Source organism: Xenopus laevis, chromosome 3L, assembly GCF_017654675.1.
Source record: "Xenopus laevis strain J_2021 chromosome 3L, Xenopus_laevis_v10.1, whole genome shotgun sequence".
Taxonomy (NCBI): domain Eukaryota; kingdom Metazoa; phylum Chordata; class Amphibia; order Anura; family Pipidae; genus Xenopus; species Xenopus laevis.
The window spans coordinates 109,188,687-109,197,808 of NC_054375.1; positions in this window are offsets into that span (position 1 = coordinate 109,188,687).

Here is a 9,122-nt window from a genome sequence, read left to right on the forward strand (position 1 = left end):
GACTTTGAGGGGAAACTTTTGTTCCTATATTTTGACTGACCTGTTTGCACATTTGTAAGCAATCTGTTTTTCCTGCACCGTCACATTTCCTGCTTCAGAATAACCCAATACTTTTTAGTTTTCACATTATTATGTGATGCTGTGACTCTGAGCAATTGTATCTGGGATCGGCGCCCCCTCCAGCCTTACATTGGGACACATTGGAAGCAGGTGTTGTGTGTGATTTGCTGAGAGCCCTGTGGCAGGTGTAGCTCTTGCAAAATTGCCATGAAATAAATGACATGAATGAAAAAACACCTGACGCAGGGCTGCTACCATATCAGCAATTCTGCTTTAATATAATTAAACCCCAAATCACTGGAGAGGGCAATGTCAGTTACCCCCCTATGCCAGCTCCGCCTTCTTTTAAAAAAATGCACCAGTCCCAGTACTTTAGTATAGAGCACTCTGCCGCCATCTTGCTTCTTGCTCCCAGGTATCTCCGGGGTTGCCAAATATATTGCTTTTCCTTCCCCCACACGGATTTAAGGTATCTGTTTAAAACCCTGACAACATGAAAAATGTATCACATGGTAAACACAGGTATAAAGACCTGTGGATATGCATCGATATGTATTACAGTGGCAATATAATTGTAATTGATTCCATTCTGCCCTATGGAGTACTACCAGTCCGTACCAATGCAGTATACATTTAAGGGGCGACTAATCTCCCAGAACTGCCTCCCGCTGGCTAGAATGTAATCGATTTGTTTTCCGAAGTCACCAGACGTTGCCTCACGAGGCACGAAGCGCTCCCAGTGCCATCCCGCCAGCGATTTACATTCTAGCCGGCGAATCTGAGCGTGTGCCCTGACCCTAAGGGTGGTAAAAAACGTGTGTATTCCCCTGCGGTTATATTTCTGTGTGTGTTTACTTTCCTTCCTTGACAATAAATGAGATAACATTAAGTCAGATATAGTTGCACATGTCTAAAAGTAATAGAACTGATTTAAAATCTAATCTGTAAACTGCAAATGTAGCTACAGCTACATTTCCATCTTTCAAGCTGAAGTCAAGAAGACTTGTGTTTGAATACAGTGTCAGATGTAGGAGCATCTGATCAGATTTTACGTCAAAGCATGGATGATAAGATTTGGTAACATTCCACAAAATCCTTTATCTTAAATAAAGTCTGACCCAGTGGTGCAGTGTATAAAGTCCATCTAGCTGAGGGATTTATATAAAGGTAGTGAAATATTGATACAGAGTCTTTACCTACAGCAACCAATCACCATGTAGCTGATATTAGTTAACTGCAGCAATTCCAATAAAAATAAAAGCAAAAATGATTTACAAATTTACTCCAAATTCATAAAACCTTTTCTGCTTCCGTTGCTCTGTTGGTTTTAGACTAGTTGCCTGGATTGGCTGAATAGCCCAACATTTCTGACTATTTATCCTTCCTCCTGTCCCCTACGGTATTTCCTTCCTTATCCCCTCTTTGCCCCAACCTTCACAAGTATCTATACTTTTGGTACCAGGTAATCTCAAGATAAGTTAAGATAGGATTATTCTCATAAAATATTACCTTTGAGTAATATGGTATATAAAGGTCTCCAAACGAGTGGATCTTAAAGGGATCCTGTCATCAGAAAACATGTTTTTTTCAAAACGCATCAGTTAATAGTGCTACTCCACTATTCTGCACCATTTCTCAAAAGAGCAAACAGATTTTTTTATATTCAATTTTGAAATCTGACATGGGGCTAGACATTTTGTCAATTTGCCAGCTGCCCCTGGTCATGTGACTTGTGCCTGCACTTTAGGAGAGAAATACTTTCTGGCAGGCTGCTGTTTTTCCTTCTCAATGTAACTGAATGTGTCTCAGTGGGACATGGGTTTTTACTATTGAGTGTTGTTCTTAGATCTACCAGGCAGTTGTTATCTTGTGTTAGGGAGCTGCTATCTGGTTACCTTCCTACTGTTCTTTTGTTTGGCTACTGGGGAGGAAAGGGAGGGGGGTGATATCACTCTAACTTGCAGTACAGCAGTAAGGAGTGATTGAAGTTTACCAGAGCACAAGTCACATGACTTGGGGCAGCTGGGAAATTGACAATATGTCTAGCGCCATGTCAGATTTCAAAATTGAATATAAAAAAATCTGTTTGCTCTTTTGAGAAATGGATTTCAGTGCAGAATTCTGCTGGAGCAGCACTATTAACTGATTCATTTTGAAAAAATGTTTTTTTCCCATGACAGTATCCCTTTAACCAGATATGCTCACCAAAGGCAGAGCGATATCAGGTAATCCGATTGTTCGGCCCTGCCAGATTTTTGGCCTGGTATCGATCAGGGAGAACCATCAAAACGCCCCATACATGGGCAGATAAGCTGTGGAATTGGCCCGTGTATTCCATGATTCCCACGGTTAGTCATAGAGACTTTTATTTCTGGTATAGCTATGAATAATTGTAATCGTGCCTTCCCACTCCTGCTCCATAGATCTCTATATTGAGAAATGTGAAGTCTTTGGATAAACTTTTATAGAAGTGGCCATTTTCAAAGATTAAAACACCATAAACAAGTGTAATTTATATTGGCATTCTACAGTAATTAAAACCCATAAATAGAAATGTAAATGAAATAAGGTACTTTATTAGTGAACAAGAAACATATATTTATAAATATACTGAAATAATTTGCAGAGTTGCACTAGAAAGCAGCACTGTTAGTGCCTTATAAACACTGCCATTTATTTATCATGTAAAGTGACCTTGTCAAAAACCATAATTGCTCACATTCACTATAAAGCCATATTCTAAATTAAACAGAAATAGTAATAGACAGAGTGTACAGGGACACAAGGGAAGATGAATAAGCCCTGGTAAACTTATATTCAATAAATAACAACAATATAAAGATATCTGACTAATTTAGCCATCTGAGCTTGCCATCAGGAACTTTATTTTATTGCTAAGGAAACGTCTGTTCAGAGGCATCAAAAGAACATATGCTTTTGCTTGTTATTAAAATGGTTTATATAGTAGTTGCAACATACATTTTAATAGTGAAAGGAAAAAGAAAAACCTCAGGAAAAATTCTTATACACTGTACATAATCCTCAGGTTGGTTAAAAAAGTAACCAGGCCTTACTTAAAGGTAAGCAGACTGCATTAGAGCATATTTTATTATAGAGGGCTCTACAAAGTCAAATGCAAAAGTTTGGGCACCCCTTGCAAGATTACATATTCAGTTATTTTATAAGATGAAAGTAGTAACCAACCAGTGTGCCAAAAAATAACATATCTACAAATGTTAATGCACAATTACCTTTAACGTCATAAATTATAAAACACAGGGAAAAATAGCAATTGTGGTATGTGCAAATATCTGACACGACAAAGTTTGGGCTGTCACTCAACAACCATGGGATCCTCTAAGCAACTGAGTGAGGATATGAAAATGCTGAAAAAAGCTAATGCTAAAAACATAATTGATGCCTACAAAGAACGAAAGCCTATGAAAAGATTGCAAAATGCTTCTGGCTTGTAATTTCCACTGTCCATATTACCATAAAGAAATGGCAGTTAAGGGGAACTGTAGAAGTCAAGTCAAAATTTGGAAAAGCAAGAAAACTTTATTAGAGAACTGCTGGTATGCACTGTGCTGCTCAATATGTTGGTGCTCTATAAATACATGTTAATAATAATAATAATAATAATAAATGCTGGCAAGAAAGGAAAAGGCAAACCTTCATATGACTGCACAATGGTTTGGCTGTAGATTGGTTGCACTGTTCCACACAGTGTTGAACGCACACATGTGAGAACATATGTATACAAAACAGTATTTAAACAAGCCAGGGGTCTTTTGGGAAGTTCATTGGAATAATGAAGTCAAAATTTCATTTTTGGCCACAATCACCAAAAGTTTGTATGGGGAAAAAAAGAAGTAGCAATTTGATTAAAATAAATCTTGACAACTGTTAAGGGCAGAGACACATGCTGCGATTCGGGGAGATTAGTTGCCTGGAGGAAACTTCGGGCACTTCGGAAAACGAAGCACTCCGAGTACCATCCCGCTATCGATTTTCGTTCTAGACAGCGAGAAGGCAGGGGAGGCAGTTCTGGGAGATTAGTCGCCCCGAAGAAGAAAATATTTCTCACCGGGCAACTAATCTCCCTGAATCGCAGCATGTGTCTCTGCCCTAAACGTGGATGAATCCATTATACTTTGGGTTTGTGTGGTAGCCAGTGGCATGGGAAACGTACACATAGATGGATGAATAAGTTCGACTAAATATCAACAATTTCTGAATGCCAATGTGAAAATCAGCCAAGAAGCTGAAGTAGGTATGGTTTTTACAATACAACAATGATCCTTAACATACCTCAAAAGCTACAATGAGCTACTCAAAATAAGCTGAATGTTTTGAAATGGTCCTCACAGTCCCCTAACTTCAACATCATTGAAAATCTACGGGTAGAGCTTTAACATACAAGACACTGGCCCAAAATGATCTCGTAATTAGAAGTGATCTACAAGGAAAAGTGTGAACTCCTGGGGACAACTCTGGATCAGTACTGTTATAGGGCTGCTAAACCTCTGGGAAGGTACAGCAAGTTCAGCATATAAAATCAAGCGGTTCTCATCTGTTCCATTTCATCATTGTACATTTTCAGAACCACTTGGAACTATTCAGGCATGTTATCAAAAACTATGGAAAACAAAAAAAAAAAACCATTATGAACAAATACTTTTTTCTAATCATTTTAGTTAACAAGTGTTAACAACAGTAAGACATAGCATATGGCTAGTGAAATGTTCACTGAAGTTTTCCATCTGTCTCCTAATTCTTCTGCGGCCTCTGAGCATATCTTCACATACATTTGATGTAATTACTCTATGATCCTGCCTGTGTACTGAGATAAGCACGGATATGTACTTGCAACACAGAGCTGCTAAAAATTTGTTCAAACAAGTACAAATTATACTGAATGAAAGAAATATGCATTTATTGTTTATTGTATTCCTTTCACTGGGGAAATCTTTAATGAGTTGTGTCTGGTTACATCAGTGTTTCTGCAATTCTAAATTATAATACAAGATTATCTTTAAGTAAGATTTAAAGATTCTTCTCCCAAAACTGACGCCAATTAATTTTCTAAATTATGCTGATTTGTGACTTCAATACTCAGTGCAAACATATAGAAGAGATGGGCACGCAAGGCATTCTAGTAAAAAAAAAGTACCGGCATCTTAAAGAATGGTTTATCGAAAAACATGTAACATTTTTAGAACTTGATTATTAATCTCCCCTTTAGTAATGTTAACTATGCAGAAATTTTTCTTTGCATATCCTATACATATGGGAAACATTTTAAGGTACCTGTTCCAAAAAAGTAAACAAGGGTCTATCAAGTGTTTATCATGATTTTGTGCATACTGAATGAAAAATCTCAAATGGGTAAATGAAGCTTTTGCAAAATCATGGAAAAAAACCCTATTGCTTAAAGGGGTGGTTCACCTTGAAATTAACTTTTAGTATTTTATAGAATGACTAATTTTAAGTAGCTTTTCAATTGGTCTTCATTTTTTCTTCTGATTCTTTCCAGCTTTCAAATGGGGGTCACTGACCCCATCTAAAAACAAAGCTCTGTCAGGCTACAATTGTATTGTTCAGGTCAGGACTGAGAATCAACATATGCCTTGGTATTTCAGGCACACACAGGCCCAAAAAGCTCCCTCCCCACCAACCCACTAAACAGTGGCTGTCTATGGCATTTGCCAGAACCCACAGATTGCCAGTCCGGGCCTGGTATTGTTATTGGTACATCTTTCTTTCTATTCCAATTCATATTCCAGTCTCTTATTCAAATCAATGTATGGTTGCTAGGGTAATTTGAACCCCTGCAACCAGATTGCAAACTGGCAAGCTACTGAATAAAAAAGCCAAATAAATGAAAAATCCCAAAATAAAAAATGAAAATCAATTGCAAATTGTCTGAGAATATAACTCTCTACAAGTCTACCTCATACTTAAAGTTAATTTAAAGGTGGATTTAAATACTTCCGTTGACTTCTATGGCATCAAACATGTCGTTTGACATAGCACTTAGAGGGTTGGAAATGGATACCTAAAATATTCTTTTTATTAAACAATGAGTTCTGATGTTCTAGAGTTAATCCCTAATTGTCACAAGTGGCATCAGGAAATGTATGTTTCCCAATTGAAAGGAGATCAGAGGTGTAACATAAACTCCCATCCACAATTTTATCTAACTAATCAATAAAATAATTGAGAAAGTCAGGTCGGGAAAAGACTTGATAAAATGGACTGAAAACCTGAATCGTACTAATTTTTCAGAACTGACGCCTGTAACGTTACAAATTTTGCAAATTAACAGACAAAACCTAGCACAAATCTTCAAATTGTAAAAGGGACATCTGCCATTGACTTCTACATGACCTCGGCAGGTTTGAGATGGCGGATTTTCAGATTCTGACTTTTAGCAGCTTTGGGGCATAATAAATCTAAGAAAAAATTTCCATGAAAAGTTTGAGTTTTTGTCCAAAAACCCAACCATAAAAAATGTGAGGTTTAGTAAATAACCCCCTATGTGTCAGTACAAAAGGATAATACAGATTAATTATTTTTACATGTAAAGTGAAACTTGTGATGCAGGAGGTTCTGTAGCCATCTTGGAGCCTGCTACACGGACTAAATACAGACACCTTACAGTAAGAATGTCTCCTGTGTTATTGTCTCTGGAAGAACATGATTCTAACTTAAAAGTCATGCTTCAGAGGTCCAGGGAAAATTAGTTAAATTCAATGCTGACAAATGTACTCTGAGAGAAATGGAAGTCAAATATTTTGGCTATATCCTGTTGGAGGAAAGCATAAAACCTGATCCAAACAAAATCACGGCAATAGCTAATATGAGACCACGTGACACAAGCTGGAAACCATTTTGGGACTAGCCAATTACCTGGCAAAATTCAGTCCACATCTTGCTGATATTCTGTCACCTCTAAAGGAGAAACAAACCCTTAATAAAAAAACTGAATTGATCTTTATGGACAATGTCATCTGCAAAGGTGATATCAGTGTTGGACTGGGACACCAGGGGCCACCCAAGAACCTTAGATCAGGAGCCCACTCTCAGTACTATTATTCTTCCTCTCCTCACTCAACCTCTATTCTTTTAATCTCAATTCTTTACATACTATAAACTATTATTCTATCTCTTTAGCTTCATTGAAATAGGGAATGGCCATGAAATAGGCCAAATATTTAACAGCATGAGGGCCCACTGACACCTGGGCCCACCGGTAGTTTTCCTGGTATCCCGGTGGGCCAGTCCGACACTGGGTGACATGTTGGTAGTACCTAGATCCATGAGAACAGAATTGAGTAAAGGAACAGTAACATAAAAAAATGAATGCATTTTTAAGTGAAAGCAATATTTGCCAGACATGGAATTCCAGATGAGTTTGCATCAGATAATGCACTCTGTATGGATCAGCAGAATTTGTACAGTTTATTAAAGCCTACAACTTTCAGCACACAACTTCTAGTCCAACCTATCCACATTCAAATGGACAGATTAAGAAAACAGTTCAGACTGTCAAGCAAATGCTCTCAAAGGCAAAACAAAATGGTGGGGATCCCTACATTGCCATGCTGGAATACAGAAACATGCCAATTGGTGGCATTGGGTCACCAGAACTGCTCATGAGCCACCATCTGCTCTCCACACTACCAAACCAATTCCATCAGCTCTTGTGAGCATGAAACTGCAAAATAAACAGCAAAGACACAATTCCACCATTTCACCATTCAATGCTATTACCACCAGCAAAATGTAATTAATAATGTTAAAAAAGTGACACCAACTTCAAATACCCAGAAGCTACTCTGGCACAAAGACCCAGTCTTGTGGTGGGGGGAGGGAGGTAAGGGTCAGCTGCCATGATTAGTGTGCTTCAGAATGGCAGGGGGGTGGCTGTGCTGATTGCAAAATTGCCTATTTATTGACTCCTATGGGGCCCCCACAGTGGATAGCTTGCCCAGGTAGCTCAAACGCTTTTGACTGCCATGCTGAAAAAAGGTACGTGAATACAAGGCCTATACAACAAAGAATAGAAAAAGATTGCTGACTGTAGTGTTTAGCAACAGCCCTTTTTTTATTATGCCTTGTTTATGTTTATTGCTATGCAGCAATATTGACATTAGAGGGCCCCCTCTACAGCAGTCCAGAGAGTATCCTCGAGTATTCTAGGCACACAGCCATGTGGAGCAGGTTTTGCAGTTCTATGGCCTGTTGAATAAATCCTACAACCAATCTGTGTGTGTGTGTCAAGATTTTACACTGTCATGTCCGTACAGTGGTACCTTTGTCAAACGCACATAAATTGCATGTTTTGTTGCTTGCACATGTGATTCAGTTACCATATTCACTTTGAGTCCTTTTGACTCCACTCATTCTCTTTTTTTGTATGATCTCTAATTTCACAACACATCCCAGGAGTTTCCATTACACTGAACTTCCTTCTTGAGCTATAACTGCTGTAAGTCAATGTCCTGCTTCTGTGAAGTTGTCAGGGGGCCTATCGGCTCCCAGCGGGAGAGTCAGGACCAAGGAGGAAGCCTTTTAGGGGTCAAAGTTCAGGTTCAAGGTACAGGCAAGGGTTAAGGCAAATACAAGGTCAAAGTCCAGGCAATGGTTCAAAGGCAGGCAGAAGGGATCAGAATCAAAGTCCAGGCAGGGGTTCAAGTCCAGAATAACAATAATAAAGCAGCCAGGAATGCTAACAAACAATTCCTATAATTGGGCAGCGTCTAGATGGCCAGGGCGCCCTTTTATTTTCAAATTTGGCACCATTGATGATGTCATTGCGTCAGCGTTGATGCGTCGGCGACGACGTCGTCGTGCTGACGTCATTGCGCCAGCGCCGCTACCCACGTGGCGGCCATGGGCGCCGACATTTTAGGAGCGATGCCGGCGGAGAAGGGTGCGCCGCCTGGAGTTCCGGGCGGCGTTCCTGACACAAGTCCAGAGATGTGCAACCTCTGGCCTCATGCTGCAATATTTACATTAGTTCCTGCAGCAGACAAAATGGCCCTCTCTATCTGTCA